Source organism: Desmodus rotundus, chromosome 3 (assembly GCF_022682495.2).
Source record: "Desmodus rotundus isolate HL8 chromosome 3, HLdesRot8A.1, whole genome shotgun sequence".
Classification (NCBI taxonomy): domain Eukaryota; kingdom Metazoa; phylum Chordata; class Mammalia; order Chiroptera; family Phyllostomidae; genus Desmodus; species Desmodus rotundus.
In genome coordinates, this window is record NC_071389.1 from 144215444 (window position 1) to 144240171 (window position 24728).

Genomic DNA, 24728 nt, shown 5'->3' on the forward strand with positions numbered 1-24728 from the left:
TGCACTAGGAGGCGGTGTGTGTGGTGATGGAGAACACAGGGCCTGACTGCCTGGGTTTAAACTCTGGCTTCCAGCTGTGAGGCCGAGGCTGACATGTTTAACTCCCTTTGGGCCCGAGCTTCTTCCTCTACAAAATGGGACAAATAATGCCTAATATAGTTGTGAGGATGAAATGCTTTTATGTATGTAAAGCACTTAGAGGAGAGTTTAGCATATAGTAAGTAGTATGTATATGTTGCCATTAACATACGGAGTTTTGTTAATGAGAGAAGATGGCACCTACCGGTGCCATAAAAAAGTATTATTTGCATTTTGACATCTGGGTTCAATCTTCATTGCAAGCACTTAAAAATGCATTTTTTAAGATATAAGAGGAGGAGATGAGATAAATAAACAAGCAAAGGGTATTTTTAAAATACATTTTCTGGAAATATTTTTAAAATATGCTATTTACAATTATTAAAAAATCTGAGGAGCTGAAATCTTTACCACTTTGGTTGAAACCTCAGATTCCCCCTCATACCGATGTCCTGAATGACAGGAATTGGCAATCATACTCTTCTTTTACTTGTGCTGGTTTACCTCTTAAATTCCTTAATTAAATGTATTCATTAAATTTCTTTAAATTTTTAGTCTATAGAATAGTGAGCCTAGGATTTTTTCCCCCTCCTGATTTATATAATTTACATCTGACCTTTGCTTTCCTATAGATTGTGATTGGGGGAGGTCTGTTCTAAACTCTCTCCTTAAATTAAGTGCTTAAAAATAAGACTTTGCTTTTTTATTTTTTGTAAATAGTACAAATACCATGTCATATTGCAGAACAGTTTTATACTTTCTTATTTAAAATTTCATTTAAAGTTTGCTTTGGTTAAATGTGAATAGTGTTTTATCAAAATGTTCATTTGCAAGAAAAACAGTGCTTGAGCAGAACTAACATGTTCACTTTTCTTCTAGGGGCTTCATTCATTCAAATGCTTCCTCCTTCCCTCTGTCAGTAGCTACTGCTCTCTCTCTCGGACAACTGTGACCGATCATCTGCAGTCCCACAGCCAGTTCACCTCGCAAGAGCTAGGACGATCGTACAGAAATGCAAATTCAGGCATGTCTTCCCGCTTTTCAGTACTCTCCAATGTCTTCCTTTAGCTTTCAGAATATAATCTACCTTCTGTCCCTTGGCCTTCAAGAGCCACCCTGGCTATTCACTGCCATTCCCCTCCATGCTGCTTCAGTTCCAGCTGTACTGCCTTCTCGCTCTCCCTTGAATGTGTCAACTTCTCTTCTAACTGCAGGCCTTTGCCCTGGCTGTTCCATTAGCCTGAGATGTTTTCTCCATAATTTCAGGAGTCACTTCATTTCTTCATTCAGATCTCTGCTCAAATATCACTTTTTCAGAGATTCTTTCTCTGGTTACAACTTCTCCACTTCGTTTGTTACCACTTTACTCTGCTTTATTTTTTATTATACCACTTATCACCACTTGGCATATCATATATTTCCTTGTTTATTATTTGTTTTTTCCCTGCTAGAATATTACCTCCAGAGAGTGTGGATTCTGTGTCTACTGTTGTATTTCCAGATCTTAGAAGAGAGCCTGATTTGTAGTGGACAATCAGTATTTGATGAAGGAATGAATGACTTGGTGAATGAGTTATCTTGGCAAGTGTGTAGACCTGAGCAGAATTTATGGCTGTCTTACGTGATGGACATTATCTATGCTTTGGATGCGGAAGATCTGGTTCCTCTTGGTTGGGTGATGAGAATAGAGAAATAGACTTTGTGAATTGCTTGAAGAGAACCCCTCCCTTCCCAAAGCAGAGCCTGAAACAGGGCTTTCCCCAGGCAGTATATGTATGTTGGGAAATGATCCCAGGATGAAGAAGTGGAGCACTGGGGAAAGAGAAAGATGGAAGAAATAATAACGTATCCAATGTGCATGCATCTCTAAGCTGTTCACTGCTATGGGCAACTATGCCTTTATCCCACTGGGCAAACTTTGAGAAGTGGTGCATGATACACCTGACAATTGTGCACCTAAGACACAGAAGGATGGAGATGTAGGCATCAGCTCCCATGTGGTCCAGGGTTGTGCTGGTTGTTACTTCCTACCTGCTGCAGGGTTGTACAATGTGTTTGGATGGCTGAGGAGTTGGTAGGTTACATCTGTGTACTCCAGGTGGTAGCTAAAGTGCCAGCTGGAGGAAAAGGGGTAGAGGAGAATGGGAGATGGGTCACGGAGGTTTCTGATACAGTGATCATCATTGTTTTTCTCTTAATCATCTTAGACTGGATTAAATTGGCTCTTCAGACTCTTTAAGGGCAGGATTAAGGTATTTTTCTTTTTGGTTACCTGTAATATCTTGCATGGTTTGTAGTAGATATTGAATAAATACATCCCTACTCTTTGACTTCCTTATTAACATCACCCCACATTCATTTAATTTTGATAGTACCCTTAAGTACTATAAAAACAAATAAAATATAGGCTAGTATACATCATTTATCAACATGTAAAAAAACAAATCAGTTAACCAGTGGATTAATCAAATGTATTCTTTTGGGGGAGGGCAGCATTCTTGGTATATGATTCATATACTATACAATCCACCTATTTACAGTGTATAATATAATGATTTTTGCATATGTGAAGAGTTGTGCGACCATCACCACAGTCCATTTGAGAACATTTTAATCGGCCCAAAGAGGAATCCCGATCTCCCTAGCAGCTGTCCCTCCCCTCACCTACCTGCAGCCCCAGGCAGCCACTCGCCTACCTTCTGTTTCTACTGATGTGCCTGTTCTGGCTATTTCAGATAAATGGAATCTCGTAACATACAATCAAGTGAACTCTCAAGTCTTGCACATACATATTCACTGACTCGTTAAACATGTGTTTCCTGAGTTCCCACGGTGAACCGGCACCATACTAGGCACTGGGCAGACGCGGTGTTGAGAAGGGCAGATGTGGTCTGACACTGCTTTCTAACAGAGAGGACAGACAAGAGCCAACAACGGCCCAACCCTAGACAAACACATAAAGAACTGCTGAGCTAAGCTGTAGTAGAAACAACATAGTATACAAGTAGAGAAAACTGATGGTGGGGAAGGTACTTTGATTGAATTGTGAGGACATGAAAAAACGTCTCTAAGCAGGTGACATTCATGCTGAACTTGAAGGAACCGGCCACATGAGATGGAGAAGGCTGGTCCGTGGAGATGAGCAGCATTTGTAAAGGCTCTGATATGGGAAAGAACTTAGATTATTTGAGGGACTGAGGGTAGACTCTTGTGACTAACAAATCACAGAATAAATGTATTATGTGCAGATAATACCTAATTGAATTATCTAAAGATGAGCAGATTTATTGGCCTGGAGTCTTAGTTACAAAGCTGTGGGCCATCCGTTTGCAGAGAGTAAGACTCAGTTGTGAGAAGTCTTCATGCCAGACAGAGAGGCGTAGACTCCATTCACAGGTAGTGTGGGGCTGTGCAGGGTTTCACAGGAGGGGAGTGACGTCAGGGAAGCAGTGTTTAAGGAACATGAATTTTTCATTTGCTTTCAGTGGAGATTAGAGATGAACAGAATGGAATCACTCAAGAGGCAAACAAACATTCTCTTAACACATACACTTTAGTCTCTTGTTAGAGAATTACTTAAAATCTATTTCAGTATCTGAACCTGGTAGTGATCATTTGTGGAGTGTTCTCGATGTACAAGTGAGGAAACAGGTTTAGCAGGACGAGGAAGGGAGATCCTGATCTATGAGATTTCCACTTGTCTGAGCAAATGGCTGTCTGTGTTCTCTGCTGTTCTGTCCTATGATAGGGATCTTTGAACGGCAACAATGAGGTGCGTAGCTTCTGACATCCAGGTACCTTGTACTCTTTTACCTATTTGTGTGTCTCCAGTTTAATTCAGCCATCATTTGGGAACATTCTCAGTGGCTAATATATGAGGCAGAAAGACATTTTAATGAAATAGGTTTCAAAATAAGGTCTTGAATTGTATTTATTTGGGCAGATAAGGATAACACAAACATGTAGACAACTATGGAAAAGCATTATACTTGAGAGCATTACAGTTCTTCATAAACTTTAAATGTTTTAATTTTAAGAATGAAGACAATGATACAAATTGGAATGATTCATATACATGAGTGGGACGTTGGAAAAGGAAATTACTTATACAAGCTTGGTTTGTAGTAGAAATCTGAAAGCTAGGGTTGGAAGAAGGCTTTCCGGGTCTGGTAAGAACACTAGTGAGGAATAGAAATGACTGTGGACTACTTACTGAGCAGAGAGGCCTCGGGGAAGGAGCTCAGACTCTTGTTAAAACCTCAGTGCTGCTACTCTCCAGCTGTGTGATCTGGGACGTGAAATATAGCCTTCTGAGATTCAGCTTCCTCATCTGCATAACAGGGATAATAGTGCTTGTCTTTAGAGTTTTCATTGAAGGTTTGACATAGTGGAGGCATTGGGCTTGACACGCAATGTGTAGGCGATATTATTTATAGAACAATAGAGAGATTCATTATTAACTCAGTCTGTTCTTTCAATGAATATGTGAATGTGCCAGACACTGTTCTTGGTTCAAAGGATGCAGCAATTTATAAAACATGCAAGTTTTCACTCCCATGGAACTTATAGTCTTGTGGATGGATGTATGGTGGGAGAAAAGAAGGAGCAATGTAGCTGAAGCCGGAAAAGAGGGTTGAAGGAGTTGATGAGGAGTGATGGATGAGGCTAGAGCGGAAGCAGCAGCCAGATCATGTAGGACCTTAGTGAGGGCTCTGGAGGGGCTGTGGTGAAGATACTGGGTTTAACTGAGTGAAATGGGAAGCCATTGAGATAGTTTGAGGGGAGCGGTGTCATAGTTTGGCTTATGTTAAATGCCCACTCTCACTGCTCTGTGGGAACAAACTGGAGGGAGACAAGGGCAGAAGCAGGAAGGGTCTTGCCAGAAGTCCAAGTGCGAGGCAAAGTGGCTTTTGGGTTAGACATTGGTGATCTGTTTGGATGGGTATGTTGCCAACAAGGAGTTGACATGATGTGCTGATGGATGGAACGTGAAGTGTGAGGATAAAGGATAGTTAAGGAAGATTTCTTGTGAATGGAGTTTCCATTTACTGAAATCAGGGAGATGGAGGTAATAGCAGGTATGGGAAGAATAATCAAATTCTGAAGGATGTGATAACTCCAGAATTTTTAGGCTTCCAAATGGAACCAACTAACTAACAGAAGTTGGATGTGTGCCTAGATTTCTGGAGACAAATCTACACTTAGATAATATTAAAAATTCTGTTATAATAAGTTCAAGAGAGAATGTAACAGGAAATTGAGACAGCAAGCACAAATAATTTTTAAAGAAGTTTTGCTGTAAAAGAGAGCAAAGAAATGAATAAAGATCAAGAGACTTTTTTTAAAAGTGGGATAGAGTGTTTGTTTATGCTAATGGCAATAGTGAATAGAGAGGGGAATTGACATATTGAACTTACAGTTTATGTTAGAAGTAGCAAACGAGTGGATCCAAAAACTATGGTATATTTACACAATGGAATTCTACGCAGCAGAGAGAAAGAAGGAGCTTATACCCTTTGCAACAGCATGGATGAAACTGGAGAGCATTATGCTAAGTGAAATAAGCCAGGAAGTGAGGGACAAATACCATATGATCTCACCTTTAACTGGAACATAAGCAATAGAAGAAAAAAGCAAACAAAATATAACCAGAGACATTGAAGTTAAGAACAATCTAACAATAGCCAGGGCGGGGGTGGGGGGTGGGGGCGGGGACAGTGGGTAGAGGGGATTACAGGAACTACTATAAAGGACACATGGACAAAACCAAGGGAGAGGGTGGAGAGGGGGGAGGGAGGTGGGTTCACCTAGGGTGGGGTGGAGGGATGGGGAGAAAAGGCATACAACTGTAATTGAATAACAATAAAAAAAAAAATTAAAAAAAAAAGTAAAAAAAAAAAAAAAAGAAGTAGTGACAGGTGTTTGGATAGTGGATGATCCCACAGGGCTGTAAATGCCAATGAATGACTTGAGACTGTATATGGTAGGTGGGCAGCATGAAGCCTTTGTAGACATTTGAACAGAGAAATGACATAACCTATTTTATACTATTTACCTATGAATAAATATACTATTTATACCTATTAGTATAAAGTTTACCTACTTTATACTATTAACCTATTTTATACCATATACTATTTTACATAGTAAAATTTACTGAGTTGATTTACAAGCATCATTATCTCTGATACCACCCCCCACCCCCATAAATATAAAAGGTGTAAGTCTTTGCACTGTAAAAAGCTTATCCTCAGGTAGATTTAAAATGTGCTGTATAGTATCTTAGCCCATTTAATCCTCCTAAGAGTTCCAGAAGGTGAATACTATCATTGACCACATTTTATAGATGAGGAAACAGGCACAGAGCTTAAGCAACTTTTCCTAGGCCATAGCTGTCAGTGGTAGAGCCACTGACTGAACGTAGGCAGGCTGGTTCCAGAACACAGCATGAAGCGCCATGTTCTATGGCCTCTCTCCATGGACTGTCTTTTAAATCAGGGGTCCCCAATCTCTGGGCCATGGACCGGTACTGGTCTGGGCCTGTTTGGAACCGGGTTGCACAGCAGGAGGTGAGCTTGAATGTAATTCGCTTGAGTTATCCTGAAACCATCCCCCCCACTCTGGTCCTTGAAAAATTGTCTTCCGCAAAATCGGTCTCTAGTGCCAAAAAGGTTGGGGACTGCTGTTCTAAATTATGACTTTTTGTGGGCTCCATTTATAGTTATTGTATGAGCGTTTTAAAAAGTTTACTATTTCCCTCACCTAATTAGTCTAGTCCATTTCTATTCTACAAATTATATTTTATTTGTTATAACTCAAATATGTCATACTCTATATGTCATTGTGCATAATTTACACATTGTACACACAAATTCTGTTAATATACCTGTACACCCCATCAATGCGGTGGTCAGGTGCAGGTTGAAGCATATTACGATGCTTTTTTAATGACAGTCACTTCAGTCCTAATTGCATAGTAAGTACTTCATTGTTTACTACGAATCACCACATAAACAACTTCATTTATTTCTCATAACAACCCTGTGTGTTAGAATAGATATAAATACTGTCCTTTAAATAGATGAAGTATCACAGCTGATGGGAACTGGCACAGTGTTTAAACACTTAATAAATAGTGGAATAAAAGAGTAAGTGAACAAATGGTCCATACTCTTAGGCAGAGTCAGGAGAACAGAGCAACAGTAGAAAGCTGAGACTCCGGACTGCCAGTGTAGGGCTTTTCTCATTATACTGCAGTTGTCTTGAATTTTTCTAACCCTTATTTTTAAATAAAATATGTTGGCTCCCAAGTACTAGCAGTTAAAGTATAATCAAAGTGGTGAGATGGAATTCTTAACTTGCTTCATCTCAATTTAGAGATGGTTTTTGATTGGACCGTTGTAGTGATGCCACAGGTAGCAGACGTTTCTTTGGGTCAATATTCAATTAATCTCTCAGCAGATTGCTAATAGAGACTGAATTGTAGGGAGTGCTGTTTTGGAGGTGAAATGAATGATGAAAAGATGATTCTCAATTACTGAAATCATTAAAATATTGAGGGTGATTATTTACACATTTAGGGTGTGTTAGTTGTTTGGACTTGGGCACACTCCAGCCTGGATAATTGGTATTTTTCCTTTGCGTATCCTTTTCTCCATTTATTTTAATTGACTATGAGGGCAATATGCTTTCTGGCAATCTATTTTGGAGCACTTCTATACATTTGCTCCAAATGAGTAGATCTGCCAGATGCCACTCTTGAACTATGTCTGTTCTGGGGGTGGGTGAAGGAGTGTAGCTTCTCACATCTCCCTTCTAACACAAGCTGTGAGTTGGCTCCGGTTTCTCCTCTCTGAGAAGACGGGCTGTGACATTCTTCTTGGATGAGGAAGGCATTTCAGGGGTGGTGCTGAGGAGCTTGGTAGAGAGTTAGAGAGTGGGGAACACATGTTTTTATACTTTTGGTAAGCCAGGAGTGATTTCACATAGCTAAGTGACTGTAGGAATGTTATAGGCACTTTCAAAGCCAACGTCACATACAATTGTTAAAGTTTTGCTGTGTGGAGAAAAGTTGATGGGAGGACCCGTTTTATCAACAAGCCTTAGGCATAAGCCTTTTTTGGGGGGAGGAGGGATAACAGCTCATTTTTGTGTGGGGTACACGTTGTTATTGTCTTTCTGCTCTACGGCCGGCTGGGCATTTTTCCACATCTGGATGAGAGGACACACACAAGTTGATGTCAGAACTCTGCTCTGCACAGAACCCGTGAGCACAGACCGAGCGCCTTCTTACAGCGCACTCACCTTGGTGCAGAGCATCAAGATGGAATGCTCTAAATTTGTCACGTGAAAGAGTGCAAATACGGAACTTCATTAACAAATATCCACCTTAAAATTTTTTTCTGGGCAAATACATCTGTCATGTACTATATGCAAATCATTTGAGTAGCTGAAAATATTCTCATTTTTGAGAAAAAATCTGGTCTTGTCTGTACACCTCTGCACCTACCTCTATACCAAGGTGAGATTGTTTCCTTTGAAACAGGGTGAAAGCTGTATTCCTAAGTGTTAAAGTAGAATGTCTCTATCAGTTAAAAACTTAGCCTTTCACTCCCTGCAGCACTCGGCAGAGAAGAGAGTCTTGCTTGCGTGGACTGCCTCCTGCTGAACTATGTCTGCAACAGTATTTGAGAAACATTTCTGTTCAAGAGATGGATTAACTATTCCATAAATACTGAATGGTTTCTAAACGCTGTTGCTAGGGCCAAATTAAATGACCAGAACACAACATTCATGGCTAAAACCTTCGTTTTCTGGTAGAATGTATTTTGATGAGTAGAATTAAATGTTACGTCCTTGGCTTTCGTCAGACGCCAGGTTAAGAAACTGTCATTTAAAGAATATTTCTGAAGCAAGATTGCAGTGTACATAGCAGGTGCTTCAATAAACAAGTGCTGAATGAATGAATGATTTGAAGATGTGAAATATATCTTCAATGTATTCTGCTTCTTAAGGTTCCCCCCAGCAAACATTATGTGAAAAACTCCTCCAAGGGTTTATTACCAGGAGAGGTTGTCTTACCATATGGATTCACATACTTCTTTTGATTTCATTACTCCCCACATGGTTTCCTATCCATTTTAATTTTTAACTTTGTTGTTTTATGTGTTTTAATATTATAAAATTCTCTAGACTCTAAATCTTGGAGTATTTTAGAATTCATTTAGTCTATTTGACTGTCTGCTGTTTGAAATGCCTCAAATCCTATTGTGGAAAGAAGATGGCATCTTATGATAATAAAAGACAAACCAACAATAAAATAATTCCTTCCCAAACAGCTCCTTCAGGAGAGAGAGAGAGAGAGAGAGAGAGAGAGAGAAGGAGGTGCTTAGTTCAGTCTGGGGCACAGGACTGGGCTGTGCTGGCACCCACATATAAACCCCCACCATGTGGGCACTGCCAGGGCACCCCCACAACCTGGCCATAACCCAGTGAGTCAGTCCATCAGAAGCATCAGTTCAGTCACCGTGGAAAGATACTGAATGAAGAAGGGTTTTATTGTGGAGATGATTTATAATCTTTGACTTATTTTTTGTGATTTAAGCCTTAGGGAAATGTATTGATTTTAATTTGGTTCAGCAAACATTTGTTGAGAGTCTAAATTTACGTTGGGCAATATACAAGAGCAGGTTTTCCTCCTGAGCTTTCTGAGTACACTCTGTTGTGGGGGAACACTTCTGTGTTTATTCACTTCCTGCTGCCAAAGAGACCCTTCGTAAGATGTCACATTATTTCATGTGCATGTTTTGATCATTTCCTTTAGGTGGGGGAGCAGCCTGGATAATTTAAGTGGTTTTAGATTAGCATATGTTGGGTTTTGATAGTATTGTATTCTCAGAAGTACAGCTTTCAACAGGGCACCTGCTTTTTTAGATAGGTACAGACTTTCTTGGGCTCTGCAGGTTAGTGGCTTGCAGAGGATAATAATTCTAACCAAGGCAATCTGCATTTTGAATAAGGCAAAACACAAATTATGCATGATACTCAGGCTGTGCAATCATGGGACCCTATGCAGAGAGAAGTGCGTTTGCTCAGTGGCAACATGACCTGACCATTTATTCCTTTGTCCTGGGCCTTGATGAATGACTGGCTTGAGATGCAGGCAGAGATCTGTAGAAATAGCGCTCCTGCTAACAGAGACCAGTGGGACAATTGCTCACCCCTTATTGCTTTTTTAATTCAGCCACAGGTAAAGAGGACACTGCAAGGAATCACAATATGATTTATGTGTTGTGGAGCCTGCTCCACTAAGATTCTTAAAACTGTATTGCAAGCTTGTTTCCTTTGAATTTTGAAAAGAAAAAAAGTATTTTGCATCCCTGTTTATGAAATTGGATGCTTAATAATTATAGCCAAATTATGAATTTAATGACTTAGTTTATATTTGAAAGAGGAAATTCAGCTACATAAGATGAATTTCTGAGAGGAAATAATGTATATGTTTTGTTTTAGAAAATTCCCCATGGTGCAGGTCTTCTGCAGTTCATTTTCCTGACCCGGACAGTCACTCTGCAGCAGAGGGTGACTTCAGCGCTGGGGAATGTTAGCCTGTGACCTTGAACACCTTCTTGTCTTCTCCCTGCTTTGGCTTCTGTCAAGACTAGTTTATATAATGTCATATTATCATGTAATTATTCAAAATGGAAGGATTATAGTTTTCAAACATAAAAGAAAATTGGTATGCTTTTGACTCATACATTTATAAATATGTTTTTTTTGGCATTTAAAATACTAAAAAAAATCTCTCTTGTACATACCCTGCTGCTAGAAGTCTGAGAGAAACAACTGTGATGAGGAGGAAGGTGAAAATTACCGATACATTTGTAGCCACTTTTTCACCAGAGCATTATTTTTGTGCGGACTGTATTTGATGTCGGCTCGAGTGAATACAACGTACTGCAGATCTAGTTACACTTGTGATTTTATCGCTATTGACCAACTAACTACACACACATTCTTTCATACTATATAAAAACACCTTTTATTTGCGGCAGTGACCTCTGCTGAGAAGGCAGGGTGAGTTTTACCATCGAAGAGGTTAAGTGATTTTTCCCAGGTCTCACGACCACTGAGTGATGGATTTTCTTACAGGCCTGAGAATCTGAGGCTTAGATCATTTGACTTGGGTCCTGTCACTCCCTCAGCCAGGAAATACACTGAACACGACACAAAAGACGGTGTGTCACAGGGCCACTGTGGGTCGACTGTTTAGTTAGTGGTCACCAGGGAAAGCCATTTGATTATTATTATTAATACCAAATTATATTTTCTCCTCAGGAGCTTAGGACTAGAAGACCTTTGCCTTCTATGGTTCCCAGGAACTGAAGTGTACAGTGGGCAAAATCAACTTCTTGTGAAGATTATTTGCAAAATATTTCCATGTTCCTTTATTCACTCATATTTAGGCCATATTATACAAGTCAAAATAAGCCCAATATTCCCAGCAGTCCTGGGGCATGGACCCCTACACTCTCGATGCAGGAGCCCGTCTGTCTGCGTGGGCTTCTCTCGTGTGTGTCCGACAGCATTGTCAGTCAGCAGGGACGAAAGGTGGCTTCTTGAGAGTAAACTGTGTGATCAAACTTCCCATTCAAAGCAACGTTCACCCTCTCCCTCAATTAAATTCTAGGACAGTGTTTAAAACGTCAGTTCCTTTTACTGTCCTCAAGTTTAGTCAAGGAGAGTCTGGTTTAAAATACAAAATAGGGTATTCATTTCTACTCCACCACATATAGACTGAAGGTTTGTGTTCTAACTTGCTTGCTACACATGATCACAATGCTAATAAGACTCGGTAGATACTGCTTTCATCCTGTTAGAAAACAAGCGTCACGACTTAATGAGGGCAAGTCACGTAACCACTGACACATGTCCAAATGCTCAGTTCTGTACGCACTGTTAAACCATATGAAGTTATGTATATGTGTATATTTATGTGCACTGATTAAATCACTGTGATGATTTATTTAAACCTAAATAATATTCCATGTGCAAACCAATACAACCAAAGGTATGGCAACCAATACAGATGAGAGTTCAATGTCAGGTTCTGAAGATGCCGCCCAAAGGAAAAAGTGATTCTGGAGAAGGCGGAAGTAGGGGCGCAGCCTCTGGGAGTGACAGTTCTGATGAGGAGTCTCAGGGTCCCAAAGGTGGTGGCAATGCATTCAGACACATTCTATGTGAAAAACATGGAGAAGTCAGCAAATCCGTGGGAAAGTTAAAGTCTGGAGTGAGAGGCAGTAAAGTGGCCCTACAATATAGTGAAGACAAAGCCAGGCCAGATGGCGACAGGCTGGATGACCAGAGGGTCCATGGTGGGACCATTTGAAGAAGCAGCCTTTGCCTTGCCTGTAGGTGGGCTAGACAGGCCTGTGTTTGCAGACAGTCCGGTTTAGAAAAAAATTTGGATATCATATCATTATGGTTGAAGGGAGAAAATAAAATTGTATGGAAGACTGAAAAAAAATACAACTGAAAATGCTTTTAGAACACCACATACAGTCTGTGAAGAGTCTTCATGGCTACTTCCTCTTTTGTGACCTCTAATCTGAATGGGTCTCTGAAAAAACACAGAAAGACTTTAAAAATACATGATGGAAAAAGGCAACTAACTTGCACTTACAGCTTTCTTTTCTCATGCTTGCTACTGTCTTCCCTTAGCTGCCACTGAGTAACTGAACCTCAGCCTTTTTGTACTTGTTCAGCATGCAGTGTTCAGTCGGGAGACCTGAGCTTTGCAAACCCTACAGCCTGTTAGTCTGCTTCCCCTATGAGAGTATAAACTTTATGAGGTCAGGGACTAGGCTGCCTTTTCATTATTTGATCTTCAACATCTATCATCATCTAAACTGATTGGATCCACCAATATTTAATACCTTCTTTGGGCCAGGCATTGTTCTAGATGCTGGTGATAGCACAGTGAAAGAAACTAACAAAATCCGGCTGGGGTAGGGGGGAGAAGTAGGGGGAAAAGACACACAACTGTACTTTAACGACAATAAAAAAAAGGAAACTAACAGAATCCTTGCTTTGATGGCAGTTACACTCTGGTGGGAAGATCTATGTGACTAAGTGTTTAGACTGACCATACAGCAGAGTATGTGAAGCACAGAGCTACCAAGAATGGTGGGGAGGCCCTTTCTGCTGAACTGACACTTGAGCAGCACTGGGATGAACTGTGTGAATGTGTGGGGACAGCGAGTGCGAGGCAGAGTAAGAAGCAAGAGACCCTGGGATGGTTGACGTGGCCACAGAACAGTAATGATAATAAACACAAACAAAATGAGTACACCTGAGATCACAGAGGTGTTGTAGTAGGATAGGACTTGGGGCTGTTAGCTTCATCTGTTTAGTAGTGACTTCAAACTTGTTTTCAGCCTGTGGACAGGATAGTGCACTGACTTTGCTGGTTCTTCTTGTGCAAGGGCTTCAGACTGATTTCTCGAGAGCTTATAATTAGTCCGAGGGACCTGGGACCTAACATTTCACCCTCCCCCATTTTTATTACTTGGTGATTATAGCAGAAAGGGTCCCAGGCAGAGAGTCAGTGGATGTCTGAATGGCAGCTTTTGTTTGTTTTCTGCCCCAAGGGCGTCATTTTGGATCACATAGGGTAAATGGCAGAGTGGATTTATGACACGTGTAACTTTTTGTGAAGGAAAATAGGGGGTCCCGTAGAAAATGCACCATACGCCCATGTCTTGAGCTTCCCATTGTCTACTCCACGGTGGAGCCTTTGCAAACTACAGCATTTTTGAAATCTCCTACTCTACCCAAATTACCGCATTCCTGCTGATGACTTTGTGCTTTCTGAAATAAGCCTTTCTTCCTTCTTCTTTGTTTAATTTGCAGAGTGTTTATCCACAGGGTGGGAAATACAGGTAAAGAACTTATAAATATATGGAAGGTACCCAGGACAGATAAAACAAAACAACAACAACCCACCCTTATTTCTCACCCAGGCACGGTGGGAGTACAGTCACTTTGGAATGCAGTCTGGTAGCACTTAGTGAAATTACGTGAGCAAACACCCATGACTGCTCACCCGGCCTAGGTATACCCTATAGAAAACTCTAACAAAGGTAAAGGAGTATATTTGAGGATTGTCTTTCTCTCTCGTCTGTCTATTTTGGTGGTGTCTGGGATAGTATTGGAGAACGAGAGGTAACAAATGTCTGTAACTAGGGAACTGTGGAAGTAAAATGTGCAAGACGTGCAAGATGCTTAACAAGGTCACTTCAAGGCAACAAACTAGCTGTAAAGAAAGCAACATGAATAGGTATTAAGAACCTGGATAGGTATTAAGAAATTAAGGAAAAAAAAAATGAGATGCACAGTCTAACATACTTTCGTAGATTAAACACATTCATATAACTTACCATTTTGATAAAGATATGGGCATATTTAAGGACATGTAGCAAGCAGTTAGGGTTGGAGGTATTGGGACAAGGGAAGATTAGGAATAAATGGGAAATTAAGCTCAAACAAGAGAGAGGCCTTACGATGATGACAGCGTTCTATAAACAGGAATATGATTAACTCACTTCCTTGCAGCTAAGATTCAAAAAACAAGGGGAAGTCGTGCTCTATTATTTGGAAATAGAAGAGTCTTTTCTGAATCTCCTATACTGTATTATGATTCCAAGGACATATTTCTGTGGGGGAGGGAGAGTAATTCACAATTCATTAGCATGAAATATGATGTAAAGATAACACATCTGAAAGAAAATAACAAATTGTTTTCTATGGCCTTATGCTTCTAGTCAGTGTGGCATGTGAAATATTTCTTTACAGAACACAGGGCTGGTAAGGCTTGACTATGGAATATGGGGTGGGGAACAAACATAGAGGGTCGTTAATTTTTCCTTCCTTGTTATTTCTTTTTTTCCATGATGCTTCCTTGGTGAGACTTCCATTCCAGTCTAGTTCCCCAAGTCTGCATCTTGAACTGGCCTCCTTCGGGGTGGGTGCCTTTACTGTAGTGATGGAACTGCCCTGCTTGGGGGCACTACTGAGCTCTTGCTAGTGCTTTTCATTTGAAATTTTCTTCTTTTATTTCCTCTCATTTTCTCTACTATATCCCTAGTGTTCTTTGAATGAACTGTGCTTCCTTTTCCAACTCCAATGACACCTCACCCAGTTCAGGACATTTATGGGCAGTACTTCAGTGAGTTGCTGGAACACTTATGAATTACTTCCTTTTGCATTCTTCCTATGCCCTAGCTATATAGATTCACTTGGATTTTAGCATTTTTAAAATAGAAAGGGGGAACTGATGATGCTAGCTTTAAGTTCTGAAATGACAAAGTAGTAGATGATTCACCATTTCACTAAATTTTCTCTCTTTGACTTTGCTCCCTTTTTATTCAGGTGATACAATCTAAAACCCAGGACTTTTGAGATGTTCTTCAGTGGCTTAATTATAAGGCCTTCATTGAAGATCTGCTTTCCTGGTTTATCCAATAAGGCAGCAATTACCTTTACCATGCACTAGTTCTGCTTAGTTATTGGTTCCTTGAACGATAATTACAGGTTATCTAGTTATGTGGTGAAGTGCTGTGTGGTGGCAGGGTGATTAAACAATGTACCATTACAAAGTAACCGCCGTGTTTTTGAGGAGTTTGTTTGACCAGAATTCATTTTAATGATAATTCATTTGATACTGAAAGAGAACGGCATCAAGTTATTTGTAGGAGAATGGCAAATGTCATTTAGTTTCACATTATAACCTATTATAGTTTAGCGATGAAGAGGCCAAGTGTATTCCCCTGTGAAAATGAATTTCACACACTTTCTTGGTTACTGGAGAAACTAGGCTCTTGGTTTTTTCTGACCAGGAGGCAGTTGCAAGTGTTGAGTGAGGAAGTGTCGATCTCCTCCATGTGTGCCTAGCTTGAAAAGCAAATGTAGGCAAGAATAGGCAAGCTTTAACAAGCACAGCTAACGCTCTTGGGAAAACATGGCACAGAGAAACTAAGTAACTTTTCCAAAGTCACACAGCTCAATAAATATTTATTGCTAAACAAAATCTGGGTAATTCTGCTGTGGGAGAGGAAGAATAATTCTTCCTCTTCCTTAACAGGTTGTTGGCTGAGACACTCCCTGTAAAAAAAGATGAATTAACAGAAGAAAAACAAATAGAAATTTTATAACGTGTATACCTCCTGTATACATGGAAGATATGCAGGAAAAGAGTAACTCCCTGAAGTGTCCCAAGCTGCCACTTCAAATACTATCTCTAGCTAAAAGCAAAAGATGTTGGGGGAATGTTGACCCCCGTTATGGGAGGTTACCAGGCAAAGCACAATAATCAAGGGTATGGTTGTTATGCAAATTTAAGTCCATGCCTTCCCCTTTGATAAGAGTTTCTAGAAATTGACCTGGCTGGTGTAGCTAGGTGGATTAAGTGCGGGCCTGCAAACCAAAGCGTGGCTGGTTTGTTTCCCAGTCAGGGCACATGCGTGGGTTGCAGGCCGGGTCCCCAGTAGGGGGCGCACAAGAGGCAACCACACATTGATGTTTCTCTCCGTCCGTCCCTCTCTCTAAAAAAATAAATAAATAAAATCTTTTAAAAAACCTAGAAATTTAGAGTCTTCCTCTTCTAGTACAGAAAGGGAGGCACTCTTACAAATGGAGATTTCCCTCGTAAATGCAACTTCTCAGTTTTCAGAGCTTTTAGTCTGTCTGTTGTTTCTTGAAATTAATCAGCCAAAATAATCCCTACGCCAAAGACACAGACCTGGGGGCAAAGTCCTCTCCCCTTCATTGCTCTGAGCACCTCGACCATGGCCAGAGTTGTGGGAATGTTTTTTATGATTCTTATAAAAAAGAATTCTTAGTCTAAAAGAAGGCAAATCCTTAACCTCCTGAAACCTGTGTTACGATTTTCTTCCTTTCCTCTTTGTGTCCTCCCTCCCCCTCTCCCCAATCAGATGGTGTCTGAGGCCTGATCAAAAGAACGGGGACACGGCTATGTTTGCATTGTCAGAGTCTGGCTGGAAGAAAGACAGCTGTCCTCAAAAGTGGCTCCTTTGCATTGATTTATCTTGTGGTGAGAGAAACAAAGTGACAGAACGGCTGCATATTCTCGGCAAGGACAAAGCCCTGTAGAATTAAGTGAATGCAGCCAAGAGAAAGCTAGGCTTTTAAAAAGAGTGACGATTTTCCTTCATTGGTCTACCAACTGTAAGACACACAAATGTAATTGTATTCTTGATAGAGGCAGGTACAGGTTACTGAATGAGTTTCACAAAAGAGAGGTTTCAGTCAGAGAGGCCTGGCCGACAGCAGCACGCCCATTACCTGGGCTCAGCGATGGAAGTCCCGGAAATCGGCGCGCTTGGTGGGCGGCACTGGCCAGGAAAGTCAAACAAGGAGGTATTTTTTTTTCATAATTTGTGATAAGTCTTTATAATCTTTTTAGCATGGATGTGAAAAACATAGACCATCTTTCAGGGAATGAGATATTTATTATTAACGATACTTAGTATTAGCCACTTGGAACCGTTTTAAAATTTAGAGAATATTTTAGTTATCCAAAATTCTTGCTAAGAGGAGAATTGAAATGCTGATCACATCAACCATTTAATAAGGCTCCGGCAAAAAAGTTTCCTTGAGTCCTTCAGTTGGGATTAAAGTCTATTTAGTTTATAATGCAAATTCATATGAAAAGTTGCAAAATTTTTTGTGCTCAGAATGATTTTTAAATTGCCTCATTTACTTTATAATTGGCTCATCATAATACACTGCTGACCAGTGTGAGGGGGAAGAAAAATTTCCTTGTTTTCCCTCCTAGTTCTTCTGGCTGGTCTAATATTCAAATTAACGTGAGACAGATTAGCAGGCGAGAATAACCGAATTTAAATACGTATGTACATACAGGGGTTCCATAAGGACTTGGGGTCCAAGCCAGTTGAGGCTCATATACCATTCTGTGTCCCGGAGAGGGAGGCAGGGGTCTGGGGCTTCAAAGGAAAGCAGGCAATTCCCAGGTAGGTGAGAAAGAGCAAACATTTGGGAAACAAATTCTTGCTGGGTCACACAGGGACAGTGGGACACAGAGGGAATCTAGCAAACAGACCTTCTAGGTTTCTCGCTGCCACACTTAGTTCACTTTAGGCGAAGGTGGCAGCTGCCTTCTAGGAGCAGGATTTTCTATCTAAAGTCCTTTAGCCAGATAAGGGGGAGATGAAAAGCTCTTCTTGAGTTTGTGGGGCTTTAATTGTGTTCAGTTTGAAATAGTCTGCATGCCACCGAGGCCCATTCTGGGGAAATTCATTCTGAACCCCTTCAGTTTCTTAAAGATAACTAACCAGCTTAAAATAATCAGTATCCCCCACACTCTGCTCTTCGTGACCAGATTCAAAGTAAAAGTTGCTTTAGACGACTTCCGTGTGATCCTTTATACCTGCTAGGAGGGTCCAGTTTAAATTTGTTTTTATGATTTTTTTATTTTCAGAATTATGTATGTTAAATGATAAACCGAAGCATATTAAAAACTGTGAGTTTAACTGAGCAAAACTCGATTCCAATCTGGCAGTGCCAAACTGGAAGTGGTTAGGAGCCTTCTACCTATAGGAACCAGGGAAAACACTTGGAGTGGAGGTGTGGAAAAAAGAAAGCAAATTATTTGATTGGCTTCAGCTTGATTCCTAGTTAGCTGTTTGTGACTGGCTCTCCTTAGGTTTTGATTTCGTGGCCTTGAGGTATTTACAGGCTTAGATTTGAGCTTGCTTACGTACCCCACCGTAGCCTTACAGCCACCGCACTCTGAGGGCCTCCTTGTTCAACTAATTTAACGGTAACAGCTCAGGTGGTTGGGAAGCAGCATTGTCTTTTGATTGGGTAACTAGTGAGTCCAATAGTGGCTCAGTGAAGAAGTTGAAAAGACGTATCATCTTTCACTTGTTTAACCGTAAGAGATTCCTCCAGGGAAACCGATTTTTAAAGGTTTGTCTTGATTCCCTGTTGGTGTTTCAGGGTAGGACTACCAAGGTCTAGAATCACCCCTACCTCTGCATGAGAAACTGTGCAGACAATTTAAAAATCTCTTGGTTCATCTGGCTTCGGCCTGGAGGTTGCATTTGTAATAACTACTGAACCCTCCCAACATGACTGGCTCTCTAGATCTTTGCACACAACTTTGTCTTGAGCACATTCTGTCCTTTGGTAGCGCATGCTCAGCTGTTCCGCAGATGAACAGGTGGTAATGGAGGCTTTTTCTTTTCTTTTAAGCAGGCAGTCAATGTGCAAAAGTTAAAAAAAGAAAAAAGACCTTTCCCCCATTTATGTAGCATACAGGTTTTTTTTTTTTTTTTTTTCCCTAGCGAAGGAAACTGCAGTGATTAATAATTTAAATGCTAGGCTCCCTGCAAGTCTTTAATCACGTGCACTGTAGAGACTGGATTACATTCTGCTGTGAGCATTGCTCCTGTAACAGTGTGAATTGCACTTTTAATTTTTCTTCCCATTTGATAGCACATCTAATTACACTTTATAAAATCTGTTTTAAATGATACTTAAACCAGATCTTGGCTATTGTGAATGACACGGCTATGAACATTGGGGTGCGCATACTCTTTCAAATTGATGTTTTTGGATTCTTAGCACATATTCCCAGAAGTGGGATCACTGGGTCAAAAGGCAGTTCCATTTTTAATTTTTTGAGGAAACTCCATACTGTTTTCCACAGTGGCTGCGCCAGTCTACATTCCCCCCAACAGTGCACGAGGGTTCCCTTTTCTCCGCATCCTTGCCAGCACTTGTTGTTAGTTGATTTATTGATGGTAACCATTCTGGCAGGTATGAGGTGATATCTCATTGTGGTTTTAATTTGCATCTCTCTGATGATTAGTGACTTTGAGCATTTTTTTCATATGTCAATGGGCCATCTGTATGTCCTCTTAGGGGAAGTATTTATTCAGATCCTTTGCCCATTTTTTTAATTGGGTTTTTCCTCTTCCTGATGTTGAGTTGTATAAGTTCTTTATATATTTTGGAAATTAACCCCTTATCAGATGTATCATTCGCAAATATGTTCTCCTGTACAGTGGGTTCCCTTTTCATTTTGAGGATGGTTTCTTTGGCTGTGCAGAAGCCTTTTAGCTTGATGTAGTCTCATTTGTTTATTTTTCTTTTGTCTCCCTTGCCTTATGAGATATATTAGCAAAAATATTGATTGCTATGAGAGATGTCTGAGGTTTTATTGCCTATGTTTTCTTCTAGGATTTTCATGGTTTTATGACTTACATTTAAGTCTTTTATTCACTTTGAGTTTATTTTCATGTATGCCCAAGTTCCCATTAGTGAATGTGTGGATAAAAAACTGTGGTACATTTATACAACATAATACTACATGGCCGTAAAAAAGGAAGAAATCTTACCTTTTGCTACAGCATGGATAGACCCAGGGATTATTGTGCGAAGTGAAATAAGCCAGTCAGGGAAAGACAAATACCATATGATCTCATTATATGTGGAATCTAATGAACAAAATATGCACAAACTGACAAACAAAATAGAAACAGAGGCATGGATACGTGGAACAGACTGACAGCTGTCAGAGGGGAGGGAGGAGGAGGCGAATGGATGCAAGAAGGTGAAGGGATTAGCCAAAGATCATACATGTGTAATCATAGACACAGGCAATAGTGCGGTGATGGCCAGAGGGAAGAGAGGGAAGCAGAGTGGATATGGGCAAAGGAGAGGAAAGGTGGACATCTGTAATCGTGTCAACAATAAAAATAAAGTTAAAAAGATGATACTTTACCCACTGAAAGATATTTACAGCAAAGCAAAGATTAAATAAACACTTAAAAATTATAACATCAAATCATCTTAATTCAACCATCCCTTTGGCTGCATTTGACATGTAATACACATTTTGTTCTGACTGAGCTAATCTTCAACAAACCTGGAGTGGCCAGGAACTTCTGATTAGAACAGCAGTGAGAGGTGAGAGTGGGCCTTTTTGTGCTTTGGAGTTATTCGATCACTTAATTTACATATCTGAGTATTTGGAAACGTTTGTCTACCACTAACATTCCTTTTGAATTTTAGACTTACGTATTTGGCAACAGTAGTGAATAGGACACGAGCATATTCTGTCAATTACACAGAGATTGAAAGATTTAATCACACATCTCTTAACGGCAATAGGTCACATTTCTTTTTTGCCCTTTGTCTTGCTTGGTCTTTTTCTGTTTCTGCCCTAATTCTTAATATTGTTAACGTAATAGCTGGTCTGCTCACTAGAGCATCATTATCTGTACATACCTAATTCAGATTCTTGTTGCTTTCTTCCTTTTTATTTTGGAGCGTTCTAATAAGCATTTTTAACGTATCAATGAAGTTCTTCCAGACCCTAATGATTTTGATGACTGTTATAAATCATCCTTTAGTTTAATGCACCGGTTCTCAAAGCTGATTGTACATTTGGAGCTTTAGGAAATAACTGATGGCTGGCTCCCAACCCTCAGAGATTATAATTTAGTTAGTGTGGGGTTCAGCTGCGGCTGGGGGACTATAGAACTGCCCAGATGACTCTAATGGGTAGCGAAGTCTGAGAACTGCTGTTCTCAAGGGCTAATCAGTCTTCCTTTAAAGCAGCGGCGTCAAACTCATTTTCACCAGGGGCCACATCGGCCTCCCGGTTGCCTTCAAAGGGCCGAAATAATGTTAGGACTGTATAAATGTAACTACTCCTTAACTGTTAAGGAGTTGAAATTACATTTGGCCCTTCGAAGGCAACCACGAGGCCGATGTGGCCCCTGGTGAAAATGAGTTTGACATCCTTGCTTTGAGGTGTTCTCTGCTAACACGGTGGTTTCTAACTTGCCTGCCCATTGGAATCACCTGGGAGCTTCAAACAGTAACACTGCCCCACTCAGAGGTTGTAATTTAATTGTCTGGATTTGGAGTTTTAAACAATTCCCATGTGATTCTTATGTGCAGACAAGTTTGGGAAACACTGTGTTATTCTATAATTAAAAAAAAATCGAAATGGTATTTGTGAGGGAAGTCAGAGCTTATATGTGTCTGCGACGTGTACTCATCTTGGAGGATGTGTACTTGGTTAAAATAAGATACGCAACATTCTTCTAGACTGTTAACGATATATAAGTAAGAAGACTGGAGGCGCTTGGAACTCGTGACATTTTTGTAGTGCTCGTGCACTTCAATTTGCACTCATGTGTATGTTCCTCAGTGGAAGAAATGGACCCCAGTGACCTTTACTAACAGTATTTATACTGTATCTTTGACAGATGTATAAAAACATGCATTTAAAAAAATGGGTTTATGGGTTCAAAAAGTAAAGAACAAATTGTTCTTTTCTACAGTTCATGTGATTATTTTTATCTGGGGTGGTAGCAGAGTAAGGGTTCTATTTCTGGTACTCGTGTTGGAATGGGATATTGAGGTATGCAGGGAAATCATTTGTAAAGTATGAATGATTTGATTTGGGTCCCTTGATTTTTGTGTAAGGTAGATCCTCTACTTCCTAATCATGTTTTTAAACTCTCTGCAATTCGGTTGACCCCAGTTTCCTGCTTACCTCTGTTATAGAAAAACAACATTCAAGTGAGTAAATTTAAAGATCAAATTGGCTTTATTTTAATGATTCAGGAATCGGGCAGCCTTTCATAGGCAGAAGGGGCAACACAAGGAAGAAGAGGGTCACCTGTTTTCCCTAGGCAGACCCACAGGGGTCTGTCTGGCAGATGACCTCACTAGTGCTGCCTGGGTAAGATTACATCCCTGAAGAGGCTGAACCTGCAGTTAGGTCAGTCTTGGTTTGGTTTTGGTCTTAGAACAAGTGACTCCATTTGGTGCCCTGTTTTCTTTCTTTCTTTTTTTTTTTTTTTAATACTTCCTACTTTCCTAAGATATTTGTTTCTTTCCTTTGGAAGATTATCTGCTGCCGCCCAGCTGCTTCTCCAGCTGACTTGCTGCTGCCATTAATCTGTTTCCAATGACCAGATTTTTTTTTAAGATACCAGTCCTTTGATCTTTTAAAAGAAGTCATTGTACTTGTTCTTTCTCTATTATAGATTCTTCCTCTGTCCCTCCCTTTCCCCCCACTCATTCCTTTTTCCATTTCTAGGTTCCTTAAGTTATCCAGACCTAATTCTTTTATACCATGCCTGTCAGGCATGGTTTAGCCAAGAAAACAGAATTCACTCTGAATTTCTAAGTATGAAGACGTTAATACAAGGATGTAGAACTCACACACCTTTGGGAGGGCTGGGAAAATGAAATTATCACCACTCGGCTGTATCTCCTAACTAAACTAATTTGAGGTTTTCCCTTCTCCGCTTTTCTTTCTTTATAGGCAATGCTGATGCCCTAGTCCAGCTGCTTAACCTTTCATCCAATCACCTTGTATTCCTCTATTAATTTCTTTTTACCATGGGAGCAATAACAGACTTTGAGTAGATTCAGAGTATTATACAATTTACCACATTCTTTTTGTCTTTCTGATTTCTTCCCATCGTTCAAGACCCAGATACTCTCTGCACCGTTTTTTCCCCAGGAAGACTCTGAGCACCTTTGCCCACGTGATTTTAGAATGACTGTTGTATAGCCGTTGTCTTTGTGTCTTTGCTTTCCACTCCTTATTTTGCTCTGTTTTTTACACCCCCCTATTTTCTTTTCTTCTTTTAAGTTCATAATGGCATGTTTAGCTCTATCCAGGGATTTTTTTTTTCAATTTTCATTTATCTAGAACTAATGGGTCACTAGACATTGTGGGTTATGCTCTCATTTTTGAAAAGCATATATGCTAGAGAATATTCTTTAGCCTGCTATTTTTAACCTATATAGAATGAATGATTAGTGAGGACCATTTTTTCAGCTCTTAAAATGTTCTTTGAATTTTTTACCCTCCATTCCCACTGCCAGCATTCTACTCTTGGTGTTTGTGATGATTTTTACAAGAATTTGCTAACTGGTAGCTCTTGTTTCTGTAACCACTTCTCAATAACTCCTCTCTCCTGGTTCATGGTAGACATTTAATGCATGTTTGTTAACTACTGAATTATAATAACTAATGAATAGTGCTTCTTTTATATCATTTTCTTGTGGTAAAACTTAGTTTATGTTATCGCCAAACTTTTGAAGTTATAAAGTCCCTCAGACTCTGGGTTTGGTCTGCCATTTAATTCTGTTTTTTTAAACTGATTTTATTTATTTATTGAAAGAGGGGAAGAGAGAGAGAAAGAAAGGGAGAGAAACATTGATGTGAGGGAGAAACATTAATCAGTTGCCTCTTGTACGCATCCTGACCAGGGTCCAAACCTGCACCCAGGCAAGTGCCCTGACCGGGAAGTGAATTGGTGACCTTTTGCTTTGTGGAATGATGACCACCCAACTGAGCCACACTGTTCAGGGTTGCCATTTAATTCTTAACACCAGAACTTCTTTTGGCTAAATTAGTTTATTTCTTATATTCAAGATGTGTTAACCCTCCTTTATTTACTTAAATTTTGCCTATGTTTTTCAGCCAGTTTTGTTCTTAGCACATTTAACAAACTACAACTTCTGACATTGTATTTTTTCTTAGGGAGCTATTATTTCTAACAGGTCTAGTA

At 40.1% G+C, this 24728-nt stretch overlaps 1 protein-coding gene and 1 pseudogene across 2 annotated transcripts in view; both read left to right on the top strand.

Moving 5' to 3' along the window:
* TAFA2 (TAFA chemokine like family member 2) overlaps window positions 1-24728 on the top strand; it is a 425687-nt gene that overhangs the window by 183006 nt on the left and 217953 nt on the right. The window lies entirely within an intron of this gene.
* LOC112319101 (peptidyl-prolyl cis-trans isomerase NIMA-interacting 4 pseudogene) lies at window positions 12176-12582 on the top strand (annotated as a pseudogene).